This window comes from Lathyrus oleraceus, chromosome 2 (assembly GCF_024323335.1).
Source record: "Lathyrus oleraceus cultivar Zhongwan6 chromosome 2, CAAS_Psat_ZW6_1.0, whole genome shotgun sequence".
Classification (NCBI taxonomy): Eukaryota; Viridiplantae; Streptophyta; class Magnoliopsida; order Fabales; family Fabaceae; genus Lathyrus; species Lathyrus oleraceus.
The window spans coordinates 262,586,210-262,594,997 of record NC_066580.1 but is presented as its reverse complement, the minus strand read 5'-3'; the positions used below and the strand labels follow the sequence as shown (position 1 = coordinate 262,594,997).

General features: G+C 30.8%; 2 pseudogenes; both read right to left on the bottom strand.

The window, feature by feature from the left end:
* Positions 1–4,120: 4,120 nt before the first annotated feature.
* On the bottom strand, positions 4,121–5,675 carry LOC127122817 (protein SRG1-like; annotated as a pseudogene).
* LOC127124784 (uncharacterized) lies at positions 4,475–4,677 on the bottom strand (annotated as a pseudogene).
* Positions 5,676–8,788: the final 3,113 nt, after the last annotated feature.

The following is an 8,788-nucleotide window of genomic DNA, read 5'->3' as shown; positions in this document are numbered from 1 at the left end:
CATCAAATTGGTCATAAATAAAAAATAAATAAAATAAAATAAAATATGTTACTTTACCCCTCTAGAAAAACTGCGGTAATATGTTATAACAAAACTTTTAAAAAAATTAAAAGGTGATAAAATGTAGTTGTTGAGATTCGAATGTGTGTTCTCTAAATACTTCGATAATATTTAAATCGGTGTTCGACAATCGTATGGTTTGTACGACAATGTTAGAAAATTTTGCTAAGAAATTTTTAAAAAAGTTATTAGTTCACTAAGTCAGATTTAGACTTTAACATCGCTCCTATAATAATATTTTTCATTAATGTGATCTAAAAAAACACTAAGACAAGAAGACAACATTTTTAGGAAAAATGCTATTGATATTTATTTTTTAAATGGCTAAAAATATACTTTAAAGAATTTAAAGTACTTCATCAAACGTGTTGTAAACTCTCTCTCTCTCTTTCTATATATATATATATATATATATATATATATATATATATATATATATATATATATATATATATATATATATATATATATATATATATATATATATATATATATATATATATATATATATATATATATATATATATATATATATATATATAAAAGTGAGATTCAACTTCCTTCAAAAGTATCTTTTCTACTTACTCCAATCATAACCTTTAAATTTAATTTAATTTAATAGTTAAATTAATATTTTATTTAATTAATCATTCGACTAAATCTAATTTAAAGACTATGATTTAGAATAAGTTTATATATATATATATATATATATATATATATATATATATATATATATATATATATATATATATATATATATATATATATATATATATATATATATATATATATATATATATATATATATATATATATATATATATATATATATATATATATATATTAACTTTGAATGCATCTTAATTTGCTTTAGGTTTTGATTTGTATATAAATCAAGTGTGATTTTAGTTTGTAATGACATTTTTGATCCATAACTGAATTTTCAAAATTCTATTAAAAGTTTAATACAATTATGTTACACATTCTCTCTCTCTTCCATCTCTATCATCTTCATCTTTTTCCTCTTGTGCTCCAAAAGTTAGGATCTAGACCTTCAGTTCAGATCCACGGGAAACACCAAGGGAGACACGAGTGAACGTGAGACGTGTGTGATTGATTTTGGTTATGAAATTCATAGTGAATTGATGTTCGAAATCGTAACAGAATCACAATTCTTGATTCTGAGGGATTGGGAAACATGAGTGTTTGGTGAGATCTGAGTGAATTATTGTAGAAAGATCGAACATGAACGGTGGAAATGGTAGCTTGAACACGAAGCTTCCAGTATTTGATGGAAAGAATTGGAATCAATGGATGATTCAGATGTGTGTGTTGTTTAGTTCTCAATATGTTCTTGATCTCTTCAATGTCGGTTATGCAACTGTTGCAGCAGATCCAATTGAAGCGCAAAGGAACACACATAAAGGGTTAAGGAAAAAGGATCATAAAGCTCCTTTATACATCCATCAGTGTGTGGATGTGAATGTATTTGAGAAGATCATTAATTCAATAACAACGAAGGTTGCGTTAGCCATACTGATATTAGTGTATGAAGGTGATGCATTAGTGAAGAAGGTGACGTTTCAGTCTCTACGTAAGAAGTATGAGAATCTCAACATGAAGAACAATGAGAAGGTACCTTATTATATCTCTAGAGTAATTCTGATCATAAATGATGAGAAATCTTTTGGAGATACTTTCTCTAAAAAATTAATTATTGAGAAGGTACTGAGAACACTTACTCCTCAGTTTGATTACACTGTTGTAGAAATTGAACATTCTAAGGACCTTAGCACCATGAGAATTGAATAGCTATAAATCAGTCTAGAGGCACAAGAGTTGTGTCTATCTGAGAGAAACTATGAAAGAGACGTATAACAAACTCTAAAAGCATCTTCTGGTAAGAAGAATCAGAAGCAGTCTTGGTCAGATGTCAAGAAGAGACATGATGGTGGTTATCAGAAGTCAGAAGTCTCAAAATATGATGAGACGAAACATCATGAAAATTCTGGTACACAGATATCAGATGTCGTATGCGATGCCACAACACTAATGTCAGGATTTCACACAACAATAAAGTAAGCAGATAACAGATGTCGTATACGATGTCACGATTTAGGACATGTCACACTAGAAACAATTAGGCAGATAACAAATGTTGTATACGATGCCACGACACCAGGATCAAGACATGTCACACCAGGAATAATTATGCAGATAACAAATGTTGTATACGATGTCACAACACCAGGTTCATGACATGTCACACCAGAAACAATTATGCAAATACCAGATGTTGTATACGATGTCAAGAAACCAGGTTTAGGACATGTCATACCATAAACAATAACAGCGTAAAAAGTAGGAAGAAAATAACACATGTCAATTATTAACCTAGTTCGGTGCAACATCACCTACATCTGGGGGCATCCAAGACAGGAAGGAAATCCACTATAACAATATTAGATTGAAGTTCTAAACAACCTCCATTTTTACAATCTTCTCACCTAATCACTACCTGTGGGATTTCTATTTAGGGCATACCTAGATATGAGACCCCTCTCACTTCCATTCAATCACACAACAGTGGTAACAACTGAAAAAACAAACAAAGAACAAAAGACACACTTCCAATGAAACACAATGAACTCTTTCTTAAAGGCACATGAGTGATTCACAATTACAACTCAATAAACTCAGTCCAATTCAAGTATCAAAGAGATACTAGAATGACTCACAAATAACAATGACAACTAAACCCTAACAATAACAATCTCCAACGCATCACTCTCTTCTATACATTAGGTTTAGTAACGTCCTCTTTAAATAGCCTTTGGTAAGCATGAGCTTAGGCATAAAAAATCAGCAGATCCAAAACAAAACAAATCAAATCAAATCTGATGTCTCCTTAAATGTTTTGACATCTGTCTGCAAGATCAAATCAAATGTTTCCTTAAATGTTTTGACATTCATTCTGCACAATCTTCTGCAGAATCAAATCAAAATTGATCTAATGTTTCCTTAAAATGTCTCAACATCCCTTTTTATGAAGCAACTGCACAACTAGAAACGAAATAAGAGTTCTTAAAATAAACCTTCTTGGACATCCAGATATGATAGCTAAATATTCAGATAATCTTCGGTATCTCAGAATAAAATAAGTCTTCCAAGAAGTAAAATAAAATATGCAAAGATGTCTGATCAAAATGTCACGACATCTTGCTCAACATCTTGTTGTGATACAAGTTTTAACAAAATTCTGCCAATCATAAAAACACAGAATTAACAATCTCCCTTTTTGGTAAATTTTGGCTAAAACAACCTTTGCATCATATAGCTGGAGAAAAGATAAAACAACAACAATAATCACAAGCTCAAAAACCAACCACTTGGTATAACACCAAGACATATCAGAAGCACACGGAGCAGAAATAAGTAGTAGAAATCCAACCTCACAGAAAAGACATAGAGAAAAGTAAACTCTCACACTCCAAACCTCCTTCAGAAACAAAATGTGAGGACAAAACAATTTTACAAAACTCAAACGAAAATCACTTGTTATAGAAGCATCAAGCACATTAGTTTCAAAGTTTAAGTTGATGAAAACAAAACACAATTTTTTACTAGGACCAAAAACCTAAGTCCTCTTATTTCATATAGGATAAAAAACCATATCCTAACAAAAAACAAACAAAAAACACATTTAAATTTATGAACCAAAATCATTCATGAATCTCGTGTTTGATCCTAACAGCATCCAAGTATGATTTTCTGTTTATCTTGCTTGCAAGGTATCCATCGATGTATTCTTCAAGAGTAATTATTTTGAACATTGCAAGAGTTTCAGGAGTAACAAGGCTTGGTGCTGAACCTAAATCTCTTCCTATTTGAATATTGTGAAATCTTGCAATAGAGAGCCTTTCCTTCTCTGAATTTACCGTTGCTCGATGTTCAATGCTCCAGTAAATTCCATATCCTCTTATTTCATATAGGATATAAAACCATATCCTAACAACAAACAAACAAAAAACACATTTAAATTTATGAACCAAAATCATTAATGAATCTCGTGTTTGATCCTAACAACATCCAAGTACGATTTTCCGTTTATCTTGCTTGCAAGATATCCATCGATGTATTCTTCAAGAGTAATTGTTTTGAAATTTGCAAGAGTTTCAGGAGTAACAAGGCTTGGTGCTGGACCTAAATCTCTTCCCATTTGGATATTGTGAAATCCTACAATAGAGATCCTTTCCTTCTTTGAATTTATCGTTGCTCGATGTTCAATGCTCTAATAAATTCCATTGGTCATTATCTATCACACCACGACCATGATTAAATTATAAGACTTAAGGAGAAGCTATTCAAGTTCAAATAATAAAAAAATTATGAATAATTATTATTTTTTGAGTCTCTAAGAACACTGTGTGATCATCCTAGTAAGTAAAACCAACCAAGAGCGATCATCTACAATTGAGATGATCATCTTGGCCGTTAACCACATTCTGATCACACAGTTGTCTTTCATCCATCATAGTTATGTTCCTGTCTCCTTAGAAATCAAGGACACAATGGTACAAGCCTATATAACGGATCATGTTCAAGTAAGGTCGTATGAGAATAATAATTATGTTAGTTACCTCCAGCAAATCTCCAACATCGACAACAAAAGCATTAGGAAGAGGATAGATAGGAACCCAAAATCCATCCTTTTTTAATTTGTAGGCCCTGCATTTCATTCACTTGGAGAAGAATGGTAAGAGCATTAGCATTAGAATGAGGATTAAGTCCAATCACTTGATCTGGTTGAGGACATGGAGGATAGTAATTCATCCTTATTGATTGATCTCCCTCTTCCATGAAATCTAGTAATTCACTAGGTTGTTCCATCTTTAAAGCTTTTGTCATAAACTTAACGATTGTGAAACATAGTTTCTTCAGTTCTAGAGAATAGTTCTCTAGATTTTCTCTGTAATGTATGAAAATAAATTTTTTTAGTTAGTTACCTATAATATCATATCATCAACTATATTATATTGAAGCAAGATAACATAAAACACAACACCTGGTTGGTTGTGGGATGCAAGGAATTAGATGAGGTAGCCTTATGTGTAATGGGAAAGTTTTTATGTAAAACATATCTCCCCATCTTAGCTTTTGTTCCTCCAATGCAACATACACCTGTCCAAATCCCTGCATTTCTTCTTTTGTTTTCCAAAACTTTTTTTTCTCTTCCATTGGAAGGTTGACGAATTCTTCAACACCATTTTTTACATTTTCCACAAGTGAAGACTTCACTCCATGATTTATTAGATGTAACTCAATTTAATTAAATAATTAGTTAAATATATATGTTCCATTCATAAAAATTACCAACTAATATAATCTTAAATATTGATATTCATTTTGAAATTGATCCAAACCTAGAAGTAACCCCATTCCTTACAAGCATTGTCTAGACTCTCTAGCTTTATTGCATCTTCGCATAATAATTTATCAAAGTTAATAATTGGAAGTTCTTGATTTGGTTGAAGATATTGTTCTGGAACTTTTGAAATGGCTTGTTTTGCCAGCTCTTGGACTGATGGAGCCAGGATAGAACTGTCACCCATTTGATGCTTGAAAGGATTTCAAGAGTGAAGAATGAAGAATGAATATGTAGTTGAGGTTTATAAAGAAGGGGGAATAATTATCTTATTAATAAAAAAAAATCCTAACTAGTAATTAATTTAAAACTACCACATGGTTGTTAGGTAGGTACACTTTCAAACTAGGTAAGTACAATGTTGTTAAAATCGTATTTTATTTCGTAAATTCGTTTGATTTTATGTTTTAAAGCGTAGATTCCAAGTTAAATTGTATGTGAAATTAGATTTCGGTAAAATTGGAGTTGAACTCAATTTTAACTAAATTAACACGTAAGTAAACCCTTTAAAATATCATAGAATCATAAGCAATTTTACTCGATTGTATTTTGATGTACTCAATTTTACTTGATTTTAAAGAAATTAATATTTATTTTATTATATAGTCTTAACTTTTAACAACTTTAAAATTCTATGAAGTGACTTGATTTTTGTAATTTAATATAGGTTTATGAAAATGACAGTTTATTGTGATGATATATATTTTTTATAATTACATTAATATTTTTATAATATGAAACAAACTGAAATAAGTTTACAATTTGTAATGTTATTTTTGGTAGAGACCTCAAACCAGGGCGCTTTCGTCTAGCAGTTGGGCCGCCCGAGAAGGCGTCCAAGAGAGTCGCCCAAAGAACTTATTCTAATGTGAAAGTCAAATTGAAAAGGGTTTCTGATGACCATATAAAGATAGACAGTCAATAACCTCCCCTAATAAGAGGGAAACAGTTAAAACTACGTTCAAGGAGGTAAAAGCCTAGGCCTCAGGGAACTCTTATCAATACAATGTCCCACAAGGGGATAGGGACTCTCAAGTCATACACACTGTCGTGGCGAGAAAAAATTGAGATCAAGCTATTAATTAACTTAATTCAGAAAAAAGAAAGAGTCGCTACCGAACTTTATTGTTTCCAAAGGGAATGGGAAAAAGGTCGAACAAAATCCAAAAAAAGGTAAAACAAAAGAGAAATTTGGATACGGGGGTTGGTTATGTAAGGGGAAGGTATTAACATCCCTCACATCTATGGTACGCCATAGGAACCACTTGCAAATATGTGTTTATGAAAAACTTGGGTTGTTTATTGATTGATTTTAATTTGAAAAGACATTTTATCGTATTCGAGTGGAAAACTAAGCTTACTACCCACAAGTATGAGGAAATGAGCATTTGCATCATCTTGATATGTTGAACTTTTACTTGGACTTTCTCACAAGCTCATCTCAACATTCAAGTGGAAAATGTCAATCATTTCTTAACATATTGTAGAAGTATAGTGGTTTGCATCATTACAAGAATAGACTAATATCTAATCTTTTCAAAAAGAGGCTCTTAAAAGAAAGTGCACAAAGGCACAAAAAGAAGTTTGATGAGGTTTTGTCTTTTTTAGTAGTTTGGAAAGAGTTTAAGTTTATGCTTAAGTGTTTTAGCATTTATTGAGAAAAAAATATTTTATGAATCACTTGACAAAGTCAAGCTTTATTAAGAAAAATGTGTGAAGTTTGAAAACAAGAGGTTTTTTTGAAATAGGGGGAAGTTTTAAAAATTGAAGAAGTGGGAGGGAGAATAATAGATTATCCTAAAGCATAAAGTAAATGACATGAAATAAAAGGTCGCATTGTAAGGTAGCCTAAGAGAACGCCTTTAAGTGTGCAAGTATACTAACCATAAGATGGAGCAAGCATTTGACATTGGTCAAAACAAGCATTCCTTTCCCTTTGGATTGAGACACAAGAGGAAAAAAACATATAAGCAGATGAATATCAAAAGATCCAAATGAAAAACAAAGCCACAAAGCTATAAAGAAACATCCAAGTATTGAATTGAAGATCAAAGGGTCAAAAGGGATCACAAAGTCTCAGATTAATCACAAAGCCAAATATACTCCAAGCAAGGGGAAATCACCAAATCTTAAAGTCCAAATTTTAAAATACTCCTCAAGCAAGGGATAGTAACACAAAGTCCATAAGATCAGATCAAATATTTTTTAAATTTTTAGCCATTTTATCATGTTTTTGCTCTTTTGAAATGAGAAAGCAATAAAATATAATAGTAAAAGGCAATAATGTAAATGACATGAATGAAAATGACATAAATGTAAAGAGCATAAATATAAAGGTAGGAGGTTAGATGTAACAAGTTAGTTATCATAAGGCAAGTAATGTATGTGGCAATCATGTTAGAGTGTTGATACAAAAGTAAAACTCTCAAGGCATGAAACACATTTGTTCAGAACTCAAAGAAGAAAGAGGAAAACCAAAGGCAAAATGAAAGCAAACTCAATTATTTGACTTAGGATCCACTATCAAACAAGTCAAGGGACCCAAACATATGGCACATTCTATGGATCATCTATCATTAACTCAGAGTATCAAAAATATGATCAAATGATTATCTATTAACATATTGAATTAGAGAAGATTGAATTAACCTAAGAGGCCATCTATGAATGACTTGAAATGTAGAAGCATTGATCAACCAAGTCAACAACTCAAGTCAAACAAAAGTCAACCAAAAATCAAACAAAAATGAATTAAAAAGGAAAATTAAAATGATTTATGATGAAAAATAAAGAGAAAATTAAAATCAAGCACCAAAACATAAAAGAAATGGTTGAGAAAACTATGAGAAGTCAAAAATATTACAAATAAAAAGACCTCAAAAGTTGGATGCAAAAATATTTAAAAATGACCAAAACTAAAATTGAAAATGAAATTAGATGAAAGATCAAGGAAATATAAATTAAATGCAAAAATGATTTTAAAAACTATGCAAAAAATATATGTGATGCAAAATATTTTTATGGATTTTCTTTAAAAAAAATTGATGAAAAATGAATTAAAAATGAATCAAAATAAAATCAGAAAGTAAATGAAAATAAAAATAAAAATAAAACAAAAAGAAAATGTTTGAATTAGGACGCGCCAACGACTAGCACGCGTGTCAGGAAACGATTGGATGAGTTCAAACTTTGGCACCAAAGCGCGCGTATCTGAACTTCATTTTTAACCTTCATCTCGATTTGGCAAATTCCTGAACTCGTGTTTTTAGCAATACCCAAGCATGGAGTTAGCTTCACAAC